Below are 19,417 nucleotides of genomic sequence, written 5' to 3'. Positions count from 1 at the left end.
AAGAAGGAAGGACTAAATTTTAATCATGCTTTGTTTAGAAATAAGATTTTTCTTTAATGATAGTAACATGTTTTCCTTCTCTTGAATAATTTACACATTTTGTTATCAGAATGTCTTCTGCATAAAACAGGTTAAAATAAATCATTAGATGATTTTAGGGAAGTCAATGTAAAATTAAATATACTATTTGAAACAGTCTAAAAGTGCAGACACTGTGTGCATTTAAATTTCCCATGTAAGGAGTCATCAGTCTTTGGCAATAAATTTTTCTGAGTGTAGCAAAATATGGCTTCTCTACAGGGAGCAAAAGTAAAGAAATTTAAAACCTATACAAGTTTCACTGGGATTCTGGCCAACCAAGATAAGATGATATAACGTAAAGTTGATAAGAACATTTTTCCCCTAATTAAAACAAAAGAAAAAGGACGAAGAACCTTTCTCTGGCACAAATATAAATGAAATGTATCTCCAGACTGACCCAAGAAAAGAAAAGAGAGGTTGTTATTGTTGTTGTTATTATTGATTTTTTTTCAGGAGGAAATCTTCAGAAATACTTTAAGCAGCACCAGTTTTTTTAATCAAACAGAAATATAATATTTACAGTCTTTCTGCCTAAATCTTTCCTGTAGAAGATGAGAAAATGTGTAACAGTATCAGGGCCAGGAGGTCCTCATGCAGTCTTTGTTTTGAGCGGTTCCTGCCTATCATTTTTTCATATGCTCTTGTAGCTTCTGATCTCTTCTAGCACAAATAAAATTTTCTGTATGATATCTTTTTAGCCTGAAAGTATTAATGTGCTTCCTTTTTTAAACCAAGCTTATCTAACCTTCATGGCCCAGGATGGCTTTGAATGTTTCCCAACACAAATTCGTAAATTTTCTTAAAACATTATGAGATTTTTTTTTCTTTTTTTAGCTCATCAGTTATCGCTAATGCTAGTGTATTTTATGTGTGGCCCAAGATAATTCTTACTATTACAATACAGCTCAGGGAAGCCAAAAGATTGGATATCCCTCCTTTAAACCAATATTCTATTTTATTCTTAAACTAGATTATATATAAGTTAATATCTATCTAATATAATTTTTTTATAGTAGTATTTATTAAGATTATGTAATTTTTTCCCTCAAGGAAAGCTGTAGAGTAAGTTATGTTTATGGGCATGGAACTGGGTTTTGTGGGTTCAGTTGCTTAAGCCACCCAGTGTAACGTATTTTTGTTTAAAAAGCAGATCAAACTGACTAAGACAATATAACTTTGGAACAGGATATTATTATGCAATTTCCCTGGGCTCAGGGATCCAAGACAGAGGCAACCAAATGACACCCCCTGGCATATCTTTGGTACATGGAGCTTAGATTTTTGGCAGAGGAAAGTTGGGCAGCCTATTTACATGGATGTTATATAGGAGATACTATACAGGAAAGACTTTTAAGAAAGAAACCCCGACTTTAAGATATTTTTTCTTTCTAGTTTAAAAGTTATTAAAACCTACGGGATAGATTGGGTAATGCTCACCTAGTCAAGATGTCAATAAAGTGCAAAAAAAAATGCTGATATGATAAAGAATACATTAAGAGGATGTGACTAAGCCAACCAGTGAATGGAAAAATGCATCAAGGAAAATTTGGTTCTGGTTCTACAGATAGCTTTACTTGGAATCTGTCTAAACCGTATTATTTTGGTAACCCATTTGCCTAATAAAAGTGGATGTATCTGTGAATGCAAAGAGTTGCAACTTTGGGAGTTCAAGCCAAATTTGACACAGTTAAGAACTCCTTACCTAGGCCAAAATCTGAGCTGGATGTTCTGGCAAAGGTCAGAGTAGATTTCTCACTTCAAGTCCATCTCTGTGGGTTGCCTTGGCTCTCGTGGTAGCCATGATAGTGAGCAAGGACATAAGGAAAGCCAAATGTGATCCATTCAAGAGGCACCTTCAGGTTATGTTAGGCATGGACACCAGGTCTTCAGCATTGAACACAAGACAGTAAGGAGGATCTGGAACAACCAGAATTGGGAGCAGTCATGTAGACCTCCAGCCTAAGAAGGGACATTTAGTTTTGGATCTATTAGCAAGATGAAATCAAACAGTGTTGATCCTTTGTACAGAAGAAACACTATGGGAATAATTGGATATACTGGGGCAAAGAATTAAAAAAAATACTGGAAAACTTGAAATTGTACTTTGAAATTTTTCTGCAGAGTAACACTGTATCTCAAGCTGTGGAAGAAGAAGATACCAGTGGCATGCTGATACTCACTGGTCACATACAAAACTATATTGTGGGTGATTTCCTAAATCATTCAAGGTTTTCCAGAATCATGCATTTGAATAACTTCACATTAGTTCATATTATAGATGTGAGAAGACACATTTTCTAAGCTGCTCAATATGGAACAAATGAGAAAAACAGACATATCAGAATCCAGTCCCATAGTGTACATAGTGAACAGAACATAGCACTGGAGTCTGAGACCTGTGTTCAAATCCTGCTTATTTTTATGGCTATTTTATTAAATTATTTAAACTTTCAAAGTTTTCAAATTATTTAAACTTCCTGAGCTTCATTTTCTTCATCTGCAAAACAGTGGTAATCATATTTGCTTTGCAGGATGCCTGTGGGGTTTAAATAAAGTAATAAACCTTAAAGAACATAAGTAACAATAGGCAACCAATACAAGGTAGCTATTGTAATGTTTTCTGTGCTGGTAAATTATTCAACTTCTCTTTTCAGTGATGCTTAAATTTCTATCATTAATGTGGCAGTTAAATAAGGCACAGGCTTTTTTTGATGGTGATTTTTGAAAATCCTTCCTATGTTTAAGAGAAAAATGCCTAAAGAAAACAGAAGACCCAAAAACAACCTCCTCCTTTGACAACATCATTCTCCAAAGATCATTTGCACAATTGTTGATTGGCAACATTGCATTGGCTTACAAAAAATAACACTATAAAAGTACAACATGTTAAGTAAACAAACTGTCTTTACAACACTCAGAAGTTCATGTGGGTAATACCACAAGAAAAATTTTTATAACATAAACGATACTTATTTTGATCATTTTGTTTTCTAGAATTTGTTTACACATACACTATTCCTTTTAAGCTAGATTTCCAAATTATAAAGTAGAGAAGATAATTAAAACAATTATTTGAAAAACAAACCTCTAAAGAAAAGGACATTCATGGTTGACAGAACAAAGATGGCCCTTGGCGTGGCATCTGTGAGCTAGGTTTACTTCATGGAGAATGTTTGTCTTTTATCCAGAGTTGTTTGTTTATTTTAAAGGACAAGTGAATTTAGTATTGAAATACCGAATAGTATATTTTTTATTGACTGAGATGTATTAGCATTTGTTTTAAAATTTCACTTAGTATATTTTTATTATTATAAAGGTAATATATTTTCCTGGTAGAGAATTTGGAAAATGTAGATAAATAAAAAGAGAAAATAAAACCATCTATGATCCTGCCAAAGATAAGTACTCAGTATATTTCTCCTTTTAAAAATTCATTTACTCCCATATACACACATGTATAAAACAAAAACACAATCACATTTTTGTAATTTACGTTTTTTAACCTAGTAATATATTTTGAACATTTGCCTACGTTGCTTAGTGCTTTTTCATTTCATTTTTAATACTTGCACAGATTTTCATTGTATAAATAAACCATAGTTTATTAAACCATTCTTCTTAGAATAATAAATAATTATTAGTAGTAAATACATTTTACTCTGGTAAAAATAAATTTCTAACATTTTAGCTTTTTACTAATTTTCATCCACTATGAATATTTCTACAAACAATTTCGTGGCTCACTCTCTACACCACTATGATTTTGTATAGGATGAATTTGTGGGTCAAATATGATATGCAAAAATCTTAGTGTTTCATACATGTTCTATATTGCCTTCCAAAAGAAAGTTAACGAATAACATTTCTTTCTCTGGTCCTTCAGTGCATATTTCCACAAATCCTCTACACTGCTTATTTCTTTAAAAAATATTTACTAAATTGTTAGTAGAATGGATACAATTTTATATTTGTCCTTATTATTTGTGTGATTGGATAAATTCATTTCTTGTATGTATTTGTCTATTATTTGTAAAGGATCCCAAACAGGTGTGCAAAAGTATTAAAGTTTAGCATTGAGTAGAGATAAAGGATATGTCACTTGCTTTCCTTACTTAAGTTAAGGCTTTACTTCTTCAGTCCTTCTTGGTATAGCATCTCATACAATTCCTTAAGTAAAGTCGTCATATTTTAAATTACAGGGAACTGAAAATTGATTTGACTTGGATATTCAAATGATAGATCAAATCTATGATTTATGCTATGTAGAAAAGGACTTGCTAAAAATCAAAACTCCATAAACGCACGTTACCTCGAATTAGTCTTGCACCTTTCATCTACAGACCTGGTGGGACTAAAAAAGAATAAATATAAATATTATTAATTGTCATTCAGCATCTTTGGTGAATGAAAAGGGCCATTACTAGATTCTGGTTCTGGTTTACCAACCTAGTCAGTTCATAGAGGAAGCTGGGGCCTGTTGAGACAACATGGTACAATGGAAAGCTTTTAGACTCTGCCCGGGTTCAAATCCTGGTTCTGCCACTTACAAAATGTAAATAGAAGGAAAATGTACTTAATTTCTTGGAGCTTTATTTTTACGCCATTTCTCGACATGTGAGTGTTAGTGGGTTCTTTGGATTATTGTGAGGTCAGTTCCTCTCATTTTAAATGACTTGCCCAGGGTCACTTAACTAATTAGGCAGAGTGGACTAGAGTGTTTATCCCCTGATGGTTCATCATATGCTCTGTTTAGTATACCATGGCTACTTTTCTAGCTAAGGATTTTGAAGCATGCCATATGAAGGCACATCATTTTAATTATAAATAGACTAGAATGAAACAAAGGTGTGACAAATACTGTAGTTTGGTTGATCCAATCTGTTGTTAATGTCATCCAGCTAAAGACCACCAGGAACATACCTGTAATTGAGCAAGTCTGACTTATTAATAGATGCAAGAAAGGAGACCACACACCATGGGAAATGTGGGGCATTTCAGTAAGATGGTGTTTGGAAGGATTATTACAGGATCTGGTCTCAGGTGATTTTCGCGGAGGGCTTAAGAAAGTGGCTTTGCTCTGAATTGGATGCTATCAGGAATTTGGGGTAAATATATGATTGCTTATTTTAAAAATCTTATCTATAATATGGGAAAAATAAAGTGAGGCTAAAGAATCAAACTGGGAAAGAAGCAGCAGCTACTCATACTAGCCAGGCTACGAAGGTGCTTGGTATTTTTGTGGTTTGCACAATGACCTTGTTTATGTGCTTAGACAAGGTTATAGAGTGGTCTTTTTTTTTTTTCAGTTCATCATGGTCACTGATGTTGGTGATTTGGAAGCTTGTTTATGTTCAACAGGATATCATCAAGGCCTATTTATGAACATAGCTAGCTTTTCACAACATCAAGGCCTAGCTATATAGCTGCAGTTTCTGAAATGTCAAAAGCTGCTCTTCTTTTTCTCTCTGCATCTCTTTTCTCTCCAGCCACCTTTCTGCAAGGACTGGCTCCAGGGCAAAATTATAGCCAAAGAAACATACACACAAGTGTTCCGGGAGCTTCCTAATAAAACTTTTACTTTCAAATATTGGTACCACCCATTCTCCTTGCTACATCCTCTTTCTTCTTGTTGGAAAGGGGATATAATTGTAGAAGCCACAACAGCTTTTTTGTAATTGTGAGGACAAAGTAAAGTGATCTCAGAGTCTTTGGCATCATTGATCTGCTGAACCAGCCCAGCACTGCTAAACTCTGGATTTCTCATTATGGGAGAAAAATACTTCTCATTTTTTTCAAGCCACTGTAGTCAGGCTTCCTGTTTGTTACCTGTTGCTGAAAGCATTCCAAAAACATTGGGCATTCACCTTCATTATTTACTAAACTAGATACTCTTCCGGCAGCCAGATTTTTGTGATGACTCAGAACATATTCCATTTGGAAATAGAGCTTGGCAAATATTCTCCCCTTTTAAAAATTAGTCTCAAGTAAATGAATTACTGTTCTTTCTGCTTCATAAGGTTTGTCATTATTACTTCACTCAGATGCGATTGCTTTCAGAAACCTGAATAAGAAAGAAAGCTTTAGAAATCTTCCAGATTAAGTTCTGCAGGAAGAATTGTCGGTACATTTGTAGACTTGATTATTTAAAGGGTGGATACAGCTATAAACCTAATTGCTAGATAATTGTGACTTCACCATCGCAATTTGTTGGGTCCCTATTCCCATTGTGATTTGTCAAGCTTCACAGTGTATTGGTTGTTTTTAATGATCATTGACTTAGAGGTGAAAAGAACTCCTGTTTTCCTAGGGGATAATTCCCTGGTTATTCTGTGCTATAGTGGTTAGAAGGTTAGATTGCATATTACAGAATCAATGCCCACTGGAAAACTAATAGCATGTTTGGAAGTGATGATGAGGAAAATAGCTAATTACTATTAATATTAACTGTGTAGGAAAACTAAACTGCAGGGCCGGTAGGAATCCAGCGCCTGCTAGATGCTGGATGAGAGCTCTTAACAAAAGAAAAGCGAAAAGGTTCAGGGAAACTTCATGTATTGACAGCTGGGATTTGTACATTAAAAATTTTGTGCCTGTGGTCAGAATAAATTTTACTCTGGTCAAAATAAATTTTTTCTCTACCCACCAACTGGTAATTATTTTACAAGTGATACTGTTTTATTTTTTAAAAAAATCTCCTTCTGCACCTTACACATAATAGATACAAGATAATTACTGTTCAAGAAATGCTTGAAAATATATTAAAATTGGACTCTAAAGAATAGTTTAATTTCTGCAATAGTGACAGTAATAATTTATCAAAATGTTCTCCATAAACAGTAAATTATTTAGCAGATCACCATTCATATATAACAGATATATTACTGAATAAAATATACTAATGTTCACTGTGGTTAACATAAAATATCCAGATGGGAGGGAATTTAATAATTTATGGGGATGATTCTTGTCCACTTAACTAACTAGGATGTGAATTTTGTATAGAGTGCTTGACCGTTCCATGAAAACTTGTCACTGTTTGAGAGAGACCAGGATCTTATTTTTCAAGAAAAACTTAATAGTAAATTACAACAAAATAGTTTCACAATATAATTTTCATGTCTCACACTTCAAATGCTTACAAAAAGTCTGCTTTTTCCGCCAGTTCTTGTAGGCATATGGAATAAATCTATCTAAATGATGTGATCCATATAAACTTAATCCACTGGTGGGGTATTTGTTGTAGGTCTATGTTGAAATTACAGTTACTATACACCTTCACATAGTTTTAGTAAATTTCAGGGGTTTGGTAAATGAGGAACATGCAGAATCATAGTTTTATAGCCATATTGAGTGTGATGTTTATTACATAGCCTTCTCAGAGTTCCTTACCATTTTGTTTCTCTAGAAGGCATGCTCTTTGAAATGGATGGTAGATACGTGTTGGAAAATCTATTGGAAAAAAGGGGGTGGTTACAAGCTTATCCAGGTTTTCCTATTTTGGGAATTTTTTAATAATACGATCTGTCTTCCTGCAGATTAAGTTCTGGCAAAGTATGTGTTTTAATGAACTTATTTTGAGAGAATGAATGAATGAATGAATGAACGAGAGAACTCTCAACCTTTATTTAAAAATAAATTTACTAGGAACTTCTCTCTAAATCTGTTAAAAGCCATAATGAAGGTGGGGAAAGGGACAATTGTAATTCAGTAAAATAAATACAAAATTGGATATATAAACTCTGCAATGAGAAATACAGGAGGGAATCTAGGAGTGGACTTATTTCTGTGGAGTGATGTTTGAGACAACTCTTGAGAGAGAAGTCATTGCTTTCTACGTAGACAAGGAGTTGGGAGGGCAGAACAAAGTTTCATACTGTGGCCAGGAATGTCCTAAAAAGTGCCATGGAATACTGTGGAATCTTAGAAGTTTAATGAGTTCGTTATGTTAGAAGTCTTATGGCTTTTTTTTTTTTTTCTGACAGAGAAGAGCCAAGAGATGATGTTATGCAGGTGGTTTGGAGTTAGCTCACGCAGGCACTGAAGGCATGCTAAAGAGTTTTAAGTTGCGTCTTGCAGTTGCTATCCGCTAAGCTCCAGTACAGCAGCAACCATGCCTACCTCACTCAAGTGGCAATCCAGAGGGCTGGGAGAGCATCTGACACATTGTAGTTGCTTAGTGTGTTTTTATTAAGTGAATGAGTTAGAAGCGAGTGAAGGAATTTGAGAAAAGGAATAACCCATTAAGATTTGAAATTTAGGACTGTCACTGACAGCAGTACAAACATGGAAGAGAAAGGTGTATGGTTTCAATGGCTGCTATAACAAATTGCCACAAAGTTAGTGACTTAAAACACCAATTTATCTTATAGTTCTTTAGGTCTGACATCCAGCACAGGTCTCACTATACTAAAGTCAAGGTATGGGCGGCGCCGTATTCCTTTCTGGAGGCTGGAAGCAACAAAATCCCTTTCTTTGCCTTTCCCAGCCTCTAGAGGCTGCCCATTTTTCTTGGCTCACGGCTCTCTTCCTCCATCTTTCTCCAGCCACATTGCGCTCTCTGACCAGTCTTCCATCTTCACATGTCTCTAACCACAGACCAGAAATGTTCTTTGATTTTAAAGGCTCATGTGATTAGATTGAGGCTACCTGAATAATCCAGGAAAATCTCCTCATATCAAGGTCCTTAACTTTAATCACATCTGCAAAAGTTCAGTTTTTTCCATAAAACATATTCACCGGTTCTGGGGAATAGGATGTGGACATCTCTGGTAGGCTGTTATTCTACCTACCTCAAGGGGCCCGAGGGGTGCTCCATATAGGAGACTAGTAATGAAAGCGTGTTTGAAGGGATAAAGCCAGTTCCCGGTTCACCAAACCGTTTTGCTTTCCTCTTTGTTAGAGAGGTAGACTGAATTTTGTTCCTTTTTTTTTTTTTGAGACGGAGTCTTGCTCTGTCACCCAGGCTGGAGAGCAGTAGTGTGATCTCAGCTCACTGCAACCTCCGCCTCTTGGGTTCAAGCGATTCTCCTGCCTCAGCCTCTTGAGTAGCTGGGACTACAGGTGTGTGCCACCACGCCCAGCTAATTTTTTTGTATTTTTAATAGAGACAGGGTTTCACCATGTTAGCCAGACTGGTCTCGAACTTCTGACCTCAGGCAATATGCCTGCCTCGGCCTCCCAAAATGCTGGTATTACATGTGTGAGCCACTGCGCCCGGCCTCTTCTTTGTATTGTTGTGGCTAATATGACCAAGCTCTGTGCAATAGGAGTTAATGCGTGCCTTATCCAGGCCCCTAAAACACTTCTCATGTAATCCTCCATGCTTTTTCTTTTCTCTCTTCTACTGGTTGAATGTAGAGGGATCTGGCACAGTACTTGGAGGCACTGCGGGATGGCAGGGTCTCTAGCCAGAAGCAGCTAGAACCCTAAGAGGAGCAGAGATTCCTACCAAGCACATTGCACCCCGTTTGCATGAGAAATAAAGCTTTTCTTGTGTTAAGCCACTGAAATTTGCTAAGTATTTGCCAGAGCAAACACTCTAACCTGACCTTTGAATTTCAATGTGGTGGTAGGGTGTTGGTGATGTAACAAAAATACAAATCAGTGCAGGTGGCATTGACTTAGTGTTTGGCCCATGGGCAGGACCCTTCTATTAGGGGCTGGAAATAAACTATGTTACAAAGGGGAGCATTTTTTGATAAGTTGTTGTCTGGAATAACTTGGAAGGCAGACATTATGCCTAAAGATCTCTACAGTTTAACACAGTGATTCTTAACCTTGGCTGCATTTGAAAATCACCTGAGGAATTTAAAAAACTTATTCCTACTCAAAGACCACTCCCAGAGATTCTGATTTAATTAAATGGTTTCTGTGTATGTGTTGAGGGGAAGGCGGCATTCGTATTATTTAACAGCTAGGATTGAGAACCAAAGCTGTAGGGCAAGGATCAGCAAACTCTTTCCGTAAAAGGCCAGATAGTAAGTATTTTAGGAGTTGGCCTTGGGAGTAATACTATCTCTGTTGCAATTATTTAACTCTGCTATTACAACATGAAAGCAACACGACAACAGGTAAGCAAATGGTTGTGGCTGTGTTCTAAAAAAAAAAAACTTTATAAAACAGGCAATGAGCTGGTTTTTATATGCAGGCCATATTTTGCTGATCCATATCTAGGACAGTGATTCTCAAACTTTTTATTCTCAGAGCTGTTTTACCCTTTTACAAACGATTGAGGACCATAAAAATCTTTTAAGTTATATCTAGCAAAAATTACCATTTAAAATTGAAATAAACATTTAAAAAATAATGAATTGAAAATAGTAAGTATCATGTTAACATAAATAACATTAAAGAAAATTAAAATTGTCATAATGGATATATTTGTGGTGTACATAGTGATGTTTTGCTACGTGTAAAGTGATCAGATCAGGGTAATTATCATATCCATCATCTCAAACGTTTATCATTTATTTGTGTTGGAAACATTCAATATCCTCTTCTTAGCTATTTGAAACTATATATTATTGTTAACTATAGTCATTCTACAGTGGTATAGAACACAAAGAACCTACTTATCCTACTTAGCTATAATTTTATATCTTTATATAATTTTATATACCATTTTATATCTTTTATATAATAAATATCTATCCCCTCTCCCCCTCCTCTTCTAGCCAATTACTTCTATGAGATCAACTTATTTTTTTACTTTCAACATGTAAGTGAGAACATGTGGTGTTCAACTTTCTGGTCAGCACTAGAAAATGGTTTATTTCACTTAACATAATGAATACCAGTTCCGTCGATGTTGCTGAGAGTGACAGGATTTCATTCTCTTTCATGGCTGAATAGTAGTCCATTGTGTGTGTATATATGTATGTATATACACATACATATACATACCACATTTTCTTTATCCATTCATCTGTTGTTGGACACCTAGGCTGATTCTGTATCTTGGCTCTTGTAAATAGTGTTGTAATAAACATGGAGGTACAGATGTCTTTTTGATACACTGACTTCCTTTCCTTTGGATAAATGCCCAGTAGTGGGATTGCTGGATCATACGGTAGTTCTATTTTAGTTTTTGGAGGAACCGCCATACTCTTCTTCATAGTGGTTGGACTAGTTTATATTCTCACCAAAAGTGTATAAGAATTTTATTTTCTCTGTAAAAATGTATTTTTAGGATAATTGTATTTGCAAAATAAATAGTAAAAAGAACGGCATTGTTTTACATTTTTGCAAAACTCTATATTGTCTAGTTAATAGAGGACATTTAGATTCTTACTTGCTTCTTCATCCATTCTGTTGTGATATGTTGTCTTAGTTGAAATAAGTGAAGAAAATCTAGTCCCATATAGATGTGTAGGTATTTCTTGTTGGAAGAACAATACTCCTTCTTTTGAAGGAATATTTTAATAGTCTTTTCACATAATTGTTGACATTCTTTTATATTATATCATGACTCAAAAGTGAAAATTTTATAAAAGGATATTGCAATGTGGAATCTGAAACCGTATCAATAAACTTTTCACACTCTAGTACATTAAATCCACTTTAAATGGATCCTTTACCTATGCATGATTTTATAATATCTTGTATTGATTGGAAAATATTATTTCACTGAGTTATGTAATAGGCACATTTCCTTATATAATATTTTTTAAAATAACATTTGTTAATATCACCATGGATCTCATAAAAATTCTTTAAGTATTCAGAAGCTGTCAAGCTCACAGTAGTGGATACAAGTTTTCCAAAATTCTAATTTTCAGTTGAAAGCTCAGATTTTATCATTGGCACCAAATACCGTCAGGTTGTTTGCCTTCAAGTGACAGGCTCACTTCACTTATTTTCAAGAAAATGACTGCCAAATATCCAAGTATGAATAACCATATTTTGTTTATCACTTGTTCTTTCAAGCAAAAGTGGTATTCCACGAGAAAGAGACAAGTTCAGTTTGCAACTCAAACAATCACACATTGCTTTTCCTCAAGACAACCATTGTACTTGGGTATGCAGCAGAAGTGCTTTATGTGTTCTTTCCTTGTAGTCCCACAGAATACTTAAAAGATTTGTAACTCAAGTGTTCAGCTTTAATAATATGTATAAATTTTAACTGTTTCATTAGGATATTCTTAAGCAAAACTTTTTAAACCTGTGAGATCATGGTGATGAAAGTGATGCAATGACATAATAAAATGATATGATACAATTTGGTAATTTTGCCTTGATTTATGCTAAATAACTGATATGGTTTTGCTGTGTCACAACCCAAATCTCATCTTGAATTGTAGCTCCCATGATGCCCACATGTCATGGGAGGGACCTAGTGAGAGGTAATTGAATGATGGGGGTGAGTCTTTCTCATGACAGTGAATAAGTCTTATGAGATCTGATGGTTTTATAAAGAGGAGGTCTCCTGCAGAAGCTCTCTTTTTCTTGACTGTTGCCATCCATTTAAGACATGACTTGCTCCTCCTTGCCTTCTACCATGATTGTGAGGCCTCCCCAGTCATGGGAACTGTGAGTCTGTTAAACCTCATTTCTTTATAAATTACCCGGTCTCAGGTATGTCTTTATTAACAACATGATAACAGATGAATACAAGCACCAACAGTTTTACTCACCATTGCTTGGGCACCATTGGTGCAAATGTCAATACAGTAGAAAAAGCAAATACATCTTAATATTATTATGAAAATAATTTTGACCTCATGGATCCACTAAAAGTGTCTTTGGGATTTCCAGAATTGTGCAGATTATGCTTTGAAAACTGCTGCTTGTGGGGACTGGTTTTAAAACAACCACAGTGTTACTGTGTCATAGCTCTTATTGGCTTCCTTTGGTAAGGTGTTTCAAGAAAGAGATGAACTCAGAAAGAAATGGCTAGTTTCCAAGCCAGATGGAAAACAATAGAAAGTATCCAGACTTGAGTGAACAATGGTGGAAATCCATCTGCTTCTAGATCCCACACAGAACCACAAGGCCCAGAAAGACTTTTTAGCTGACCACTATGACTTAGATACAGATCAGATTAATGGCCAAAGAGAGCTGGAGAGAGAGAGAGAGAAAAGAGAAAAGACCTGAGAATTGTACATAGAAGCAAATACAACAGAAGCCTACCAAGATTTTGAAGAACTTGTATTGTCAAGAAATCCAAAATATCTTATTAAAACAGCTTTGATTTTTTGACCTTTAAAATCACCTTTTTGCTTTGGCTACACTCATTTCAGCTGTATCCAAAAGGAATAAATAAACAATAAGAACTTCTAAAGGGAAAGGCTGAGGGTCAAACAAGAAAAAGACAAAAGACTTATTTCCAGAGAGCAGAATTAAAATCTAATCCACAAATTTATCCTCTCCCCAGGCTAGGAGACATCACGAGGCCTGCCAAACAGGATTGTAGAATTGTAGTGGCCTAGTGAACATGTACATCCTCTGATTCCCTTTTTTGAATGGGAGTTTTAATTGTAGTTACGCTGTCCCTGCTCCACCACTGTATATAGAGCAAGCCCATAACCAAACTCCACTCTCCCTTCTGTCACCTGCCTGCCAGATACAAGGGTTTGGGGGGAATTTGAAGCTACTAGGGGGTGGTATAACTACTAGATGGAAGAAGCCTGGTCACCTGAATGAAGCAGATCCTGTCCACCAACCTGTGCTGGATTGTGACATGAATAAGGAATACATGTTTATTGTGCTAAACCACTGAGATTTTGGTTCCAGCATTTGCCACAAACATTCTTTATCACAACACTGAGAAGACTCTGAATAATATGGAGGCTATTCCATTGATCTGCCCGGAGGAACTGAACTATGGCAGTGGCAGAAATAAGAAGAAATACATATTTTAGAGGTAGAACCAATAAGCTATCACTAGTGGGATAGCAGAGCAGAATGAGGTAGAGTAACGAGTCTGGGATGTGTTCCAGCTTTCTATCTTGGGTTAAAGTGGGTGGAGTTTTGGATGGCACTCAGAACAACCCAGTGAATTTATCCAATAGGCAGGAGCTTGGGACAGAGATGTGGAAAGCAGGCACATATAGGGCAATCATCAGCTTATAGGTGATGGTTGAAGCCATGAGGCAGGAGGAATAGTGGATAAAATATTTTGAGAAGACAGTTCAGAGGGAGAAGAGCACAGAGGTCGCTTAATGAACAGTAGAGAGAGCAGTCTGCAAAAGAGTGAAAAATGGACCCCTAGAAAGGAAAAAAAAAAAAAAAGGCAGAAAAGGATAGGTCACGGAAACCAAAACAGAATTAAAGAACACTTTAAAAACACTCTAAAATCTTTAAATTAAAAGAACACTTTTAAGAACTGTGAAATGATAAACAATCAAATATGTCAAAAAGGTGAAATATAATCAGAGCTAAATATTTATAGAATTCTAGAATTAAAAGAGTATGGGTGACCTTCATGAAGATAATTTCAGTGGAGCACTGATACAAAATTCAGATCATTATGTGACAAGTGTCTTTTGATTTTATAGATGAAAAAACAGAAGTGTTACATCTTGACCAAGATTGACAGCACATGTTGGAGCTTTACTTTGAACTCTTGCCTATTCAACACCATAACCCATACTCTTCCATTCTTCCAAACTGAATCTGAAAAACTCACTTAAGTATAAGATGGATTCAGATAAAATTTTGATTATAATCTTGCTAAAGCTGGGTAAAATAGAAAGCTATTGAATTCATAGGATTGATATTTTCAGAAAGGAAGGTGTAGAAAGGTGACTAATGTTCTATCATATTTCTGAGAGGATTCTTTTTCTCTCTCCCCTCCCTCTTTTTATTCTCTTCAGCAGATTCTATTGATAATATTGGTAACCAGCAGTTAAGTTTTGTAACGTGAATAGGTTAAATGTTATATTATGAATATGACTTTTATATTCATAGCATGAATATGAAAATCAACTGTTTACGACTATTTAACTGGCTTGGGGACAAAGGTGGTAAGAGCTGTTGGCCACAGCTATCTTATTTTTAACAATAGGGCTATTTTGGTTTTAGAACATAGGATGTATGAATCTTCTAAAATCACTTCTTCCTAAAATTATAAGGTTGCAGTTGACTGATGAAATTTTTCTCTCTTATAAAACTAATTGACAAGATCAAAGGCTGCAAGAGTTTGAGCGCTACCTTCACATTTACCAGAGGCTTTGGTGGAAATTCAGTATTTAAAGTATAATTTCCAAACAAGCTAAAAACAGAGCCAAACATTTTTAGGAGATTTATCCTATGATCTTCTTTTCATTAATAAACATAAAGGTTAATGTTACCCTAAATGTTATCATAGGACACTATTTCAAAATAAGCGCATTAGCAAATTAAATGAAAGACATGTCAAAACCTGAAGCAGCATTTATTCTTGTGAGCCAAGGTGTCTACAAATCTTGTGCAGGAAATGTAACTTTTCATTTCATACAATGACACTTTGTATGTGCTGAAATTTTGAAATACTGTGCACTGACGTGTTTCACAATGAGCATTACAGAATTTTGAGGCATTTGAGGGGACACATACTCGGTAGTTGTCTGGGTCAGTACTGCCTTAGTGAGAACATTTGCACATTCTCACAATTGTAAGGTTTCCCCACTATTTTCGTGACCAATATTACTGTAAATGTATTTGTCTTTTTGCAGTTCACAGGGTATTAATAACCTGCAGTACTATGTAAATTTAATAAGTCATAAACAGCATTTATTACCTTGGTATATTATTAAAAATGAAATTTTGTATGAAATGAAGAAAAGTAATTGGCATTATTTGAATCCATTATTTATTAAATTTTACCATTTTTGTACAAATGAACCTTTCTTGGCATGTACTGATTTCCTAATCTAGAATGCATGCTAAAATATTTTCATTTTGGTAGCGAAGTACCTTCCAATATGGGACTCGGAACATTCAATTTAGAGTATACATAAAGTCAAGAATACATACAACCAGCATTATTAAACATAAACCTTGATACTGCCCTACTTTAGTTGCAATTTTTTGACAGCATAATTCAGTATTTGTCCCCTTTGCATTTCTATAGCAACTATTTCTGTGAAAGTTATGTGTTTGGTTGAAATTTTCTAGAGCAGAAAAGAATCATTTGTAATTTTTATTTGAAGGTTGTGTTGCAGTGATGAGGAATTGAGAGATGTCCTTCATTGTATGCAAAATTATTTTTAAAAGCCCTCTACCCTACACATACACGTGTGTGCACACACATCTGCATGTCCAGTGTTATAGATATTAAGTACCATCTAATTACTCACATTCTCTTAAAACAGGGTAGCAGTTCATAGGTAATCACTTTTTAAAAATTAGTTAATTGAAAGAAGACAATCTAAAAAGACAGAAAAAAACACCTAACCCCACTCTGAAAGTTCATGCTATTTTTAAATTGCATATGAGAATTTTTGTAAAAGATAGGTTGAAAAATGTACCTATTACCTGCCACTTACACATTTAATGTCAGAGATAAGGCAACATTTTAAGGGACACTATTTGGCAATACACACTACCACACAGAAAATTTAAAGAAAACAAAAAAGTTTAAGAAAAAAAACAAAAATAAACTTAATTTTGTTTCCAAATCAAGCTTATTTCTATAGCAGTTTTAAAACATTTTATTTGGTTGTTCTCATCAAGACTTTCTATCCTATTCTAATAACTAAGAGAATCCTAAAGCTTTCTACTTTTGTAATTTAATATTTGAAGAGATAGATTTCTAGAGAATATTTTCCAAATCTATTATAGGCTGGAAGAACAGTATCATAGCTTCTGAATTTCTTCTCAAATGTCAGTATTGTTTAACATATTTACAAAGGCAATGAAAATAGAAAACTTATATGCTGATTTTAAGTTCTACATATTTGAAATTCTTAAGCAATAAACATGTTTGTAGACAGGTAAACTAATAAGGCTAAAACTTTGGTTTTTAAAATTAGAACACTTACTATCTTTTACTGTCATTAGTTATACATATTAAAGTCAAATGAAAGAGCTATTTGGTAATTTTATAATACTGATTTCATTCATTAATTTAACAAGTATGAATTGATTATTTACTCTGTGACAAGATATTATACCTATATCCCTGGACACAGAACAAAGGGTTAGCCATTCAATAGTTTCTGAAACGTCAGGATTAATTCTGGCTGTCATTATAAAGGAAGACCATTTGGGGAGTAAAATTTTAAACTGAACTGAGTAAAATTTTAAAAAGCACATAAAACAAAAACTGTGTATCAATGAGTAACAAAAACTACTATTTAACTGGGTTGGGATCAAAGGTTGTAAGAGCTGTTGGCCCCAACTATCTGAAAAGAAACCAAAATGTCAAGTTGACCTCTTAATGGTGACTGGGTAAATACCAAGGTTCAGTGGTTTGTTCTTGATGCACATCCAAACATTTGGACATCTGTCCAATATTTCTAGCTAGTTTTTTCTTTTACTAACGTAGTTTTGAAAAATGTAAAATATGTGACTTGCTACAGAACATTCATGGTCTATTTTTGTCATATTAAACAAATGAAAAAGTTCCATATTTTGAAAGCATTTAATTTTCTTAAGTTCACAAATACAAGTAGCATGACATTAGTTATCTATGAATCATTTTTGATAGCAAAAATTCTGTATTGTGAATTCAGAACTGAAGAGTAAGAGAAAATAAATAAGATTGTTACAGACTGTGATGCAGTTTGTGAAAAAGTGGAATGGTTGGTGTGAATCATAGTGGCTGGGGTTGGGGTAGCGGTGGGAAAGAGGTCAAGAAGGACCTCTGTGAGGAGGTAACATATGAGCTGAGATTTGAAGGATGAGCCCTGGGAAGAACCAGGGAAAGATTCTTGTAGGTAAAGAGAACAAAACGTAGCAATATGAGGTGAAAGGAACTTCATTAAGAAAAGGAAGGAGGAAAGCTTAAACTCCCCTGAATACGATCTTTCCGACATAGATTATTTCATATCAGGTGGAGAGTGCTCTGCTATGCAGCAGGACAGCCTAGGTCCTGCAACAGTAATCGGCCATCCCCCAATCCCAGGTGCTCTAAACCACTAGGTTCATTTCTCACTCACTCTACGTGTCCATTGCAGGTTGGCTAAGTGCTGTGCTCTGCATCCTCCTCTCTCCAGGACCCACGCAGACAGAGTAGTCGCTCTCTGGAACACACAGGTTTTGGTGACAAAGCAAAAAGAGAAAGCATGGCAAATTGCGTACAGGCTCTTAAAGGTTCTGAAAACTTCCATTCACACTTCATTGGCCAAAGCTGTGACTTATCTCAAGTCAGCAAGGAAGTGTAATTCTCCAGTGTGCCCGGAAGAGGAGTAGAACCGGAAATACGAATGAGCGACAGTGACATCTCCTAGAGGGGGTCTGTGAGCAACCTGGAATTGTATGTACATTTGTGTGTGTGTGTGTGTGTGTGTCTGGGGAGAAGATCCATTTCTTTAATCAGATTTTCAAGGGATCTGTGACATGACAACGATTAAAAACCACTGGACCGGTTGAAAACTGCCATGTAAACAGATAATTACTATACAAGACAATTTGCAGCATGAGTGAGAGGCTGAAATGATTAAAGAATTGTGCTTCCGTGTGTGTGTGTGTTTGCACACATGCATGCTCACACATGGTGACAAGGAAAAAGCTGAGCCAATGTGTACACTGAAATGTAGAAGGCAGAGTTCAGAGAGTGATAGATTAAAGACACCAAAGTGTGAGGGGACATGCCTGATGTAATGAGGTCCCTGAAGATGCCTGAGGAGATGGTGTCCAATATTCTATAACTTCAGGGATTTGAAGAGATTTACTCTTCTTTGACTTACAAAAAAGGGAGGGAAAAGCTAGGTGTCCTCATGGGTCAGTTTGCTGACGGAGGGGAAGAAGAGGAGCTCTATTTTGTTTGTGATAAATGAGCTAGGTCATCTGCTTAGAATGAGGGGATTGTAGAGCATGTTAATAGTTTGGAACAGCTGTAAGGGAAATCTGAAACTGAGCTGACTGGGGAGAAATAAAAGGACCGCCAGTAGCACAGAGGGCCCAGCTGATACTGGAGAACATAGATTTGTCAGAGTGCCAGTAAATGGAGTTATGTGATTTTTCTCTGCCCATGCTCAGCTGCCTGGAAGCGGGAGCTGAGAAAGTTAACAGTTGGATTGATGCAGGGCTGGGGATTGGCAGGGCAGGTGCAGCAACATGTTTTACTTATAATTTGAAGTTCAAGAGTCTGAACAGGCAAAAGATCTAATTTTGCCTCCAATTTTAAAAGATAAGTTGGTAAATAATGGTGATAATGGTGAGAATAAGCTGTATATATAGCTATAACCTGTAA

The 19,417-nt window shown here is 35.5% G+C and overlaps 1 long non-coding RNA gene across 5 annotated transcripts in view; it reads right to left on the bottom strand.

The window, feature by feature from the left end:
* LOC109026687 (uncharacterized) overlaps positions 1-18,506 on the bottom strand; it is a 217,119-nt gene extending 198,613 nt beyond the window's left edge. Inside the window, exons 1-2 of one of the 5 annotated variants that reach the window (XR_010133448.1) lie at positions 18,162-18,506; positions 1,784-1,998 (exon numbers count right to left, since the gene is read on the bottom strand). This is a non-coding gene — a long non-coding RNA (uncharacterized lncRNA). The remainder of the gene's footprint in view (positions 1-1,783; positions 1,999-18,161) is intronic. The other 4 variants (XR_010133446.1, XR_004070094.3, XR_010133447.1 and 1 more) reach the window with 4 other exon arrangements.
* Between the last annotated feature and the right edge of the window lie 911 nt (positions 18,507-19,417).

This window comes from Gorilla gorilla, chromosome 3 (genome assembly GCF_029281585.2).
Source record: "Gorilla gorilla gorilla isolate KB3781 chromosome 3, NHGRI_mGorGor1-v2.1_pri, whole genome shotgun sequence".
Taxonomy (NCBI): Eukaryota; Metazoa; Chordata; class Mammalia; order Primates; family Hominidae; genus Gorilla; species Gorilla gorilla.
Note: the sequence above shows the minus strand (reverse complement) of the source record. Positions and strands in the feature narration are given on the sequence as shown.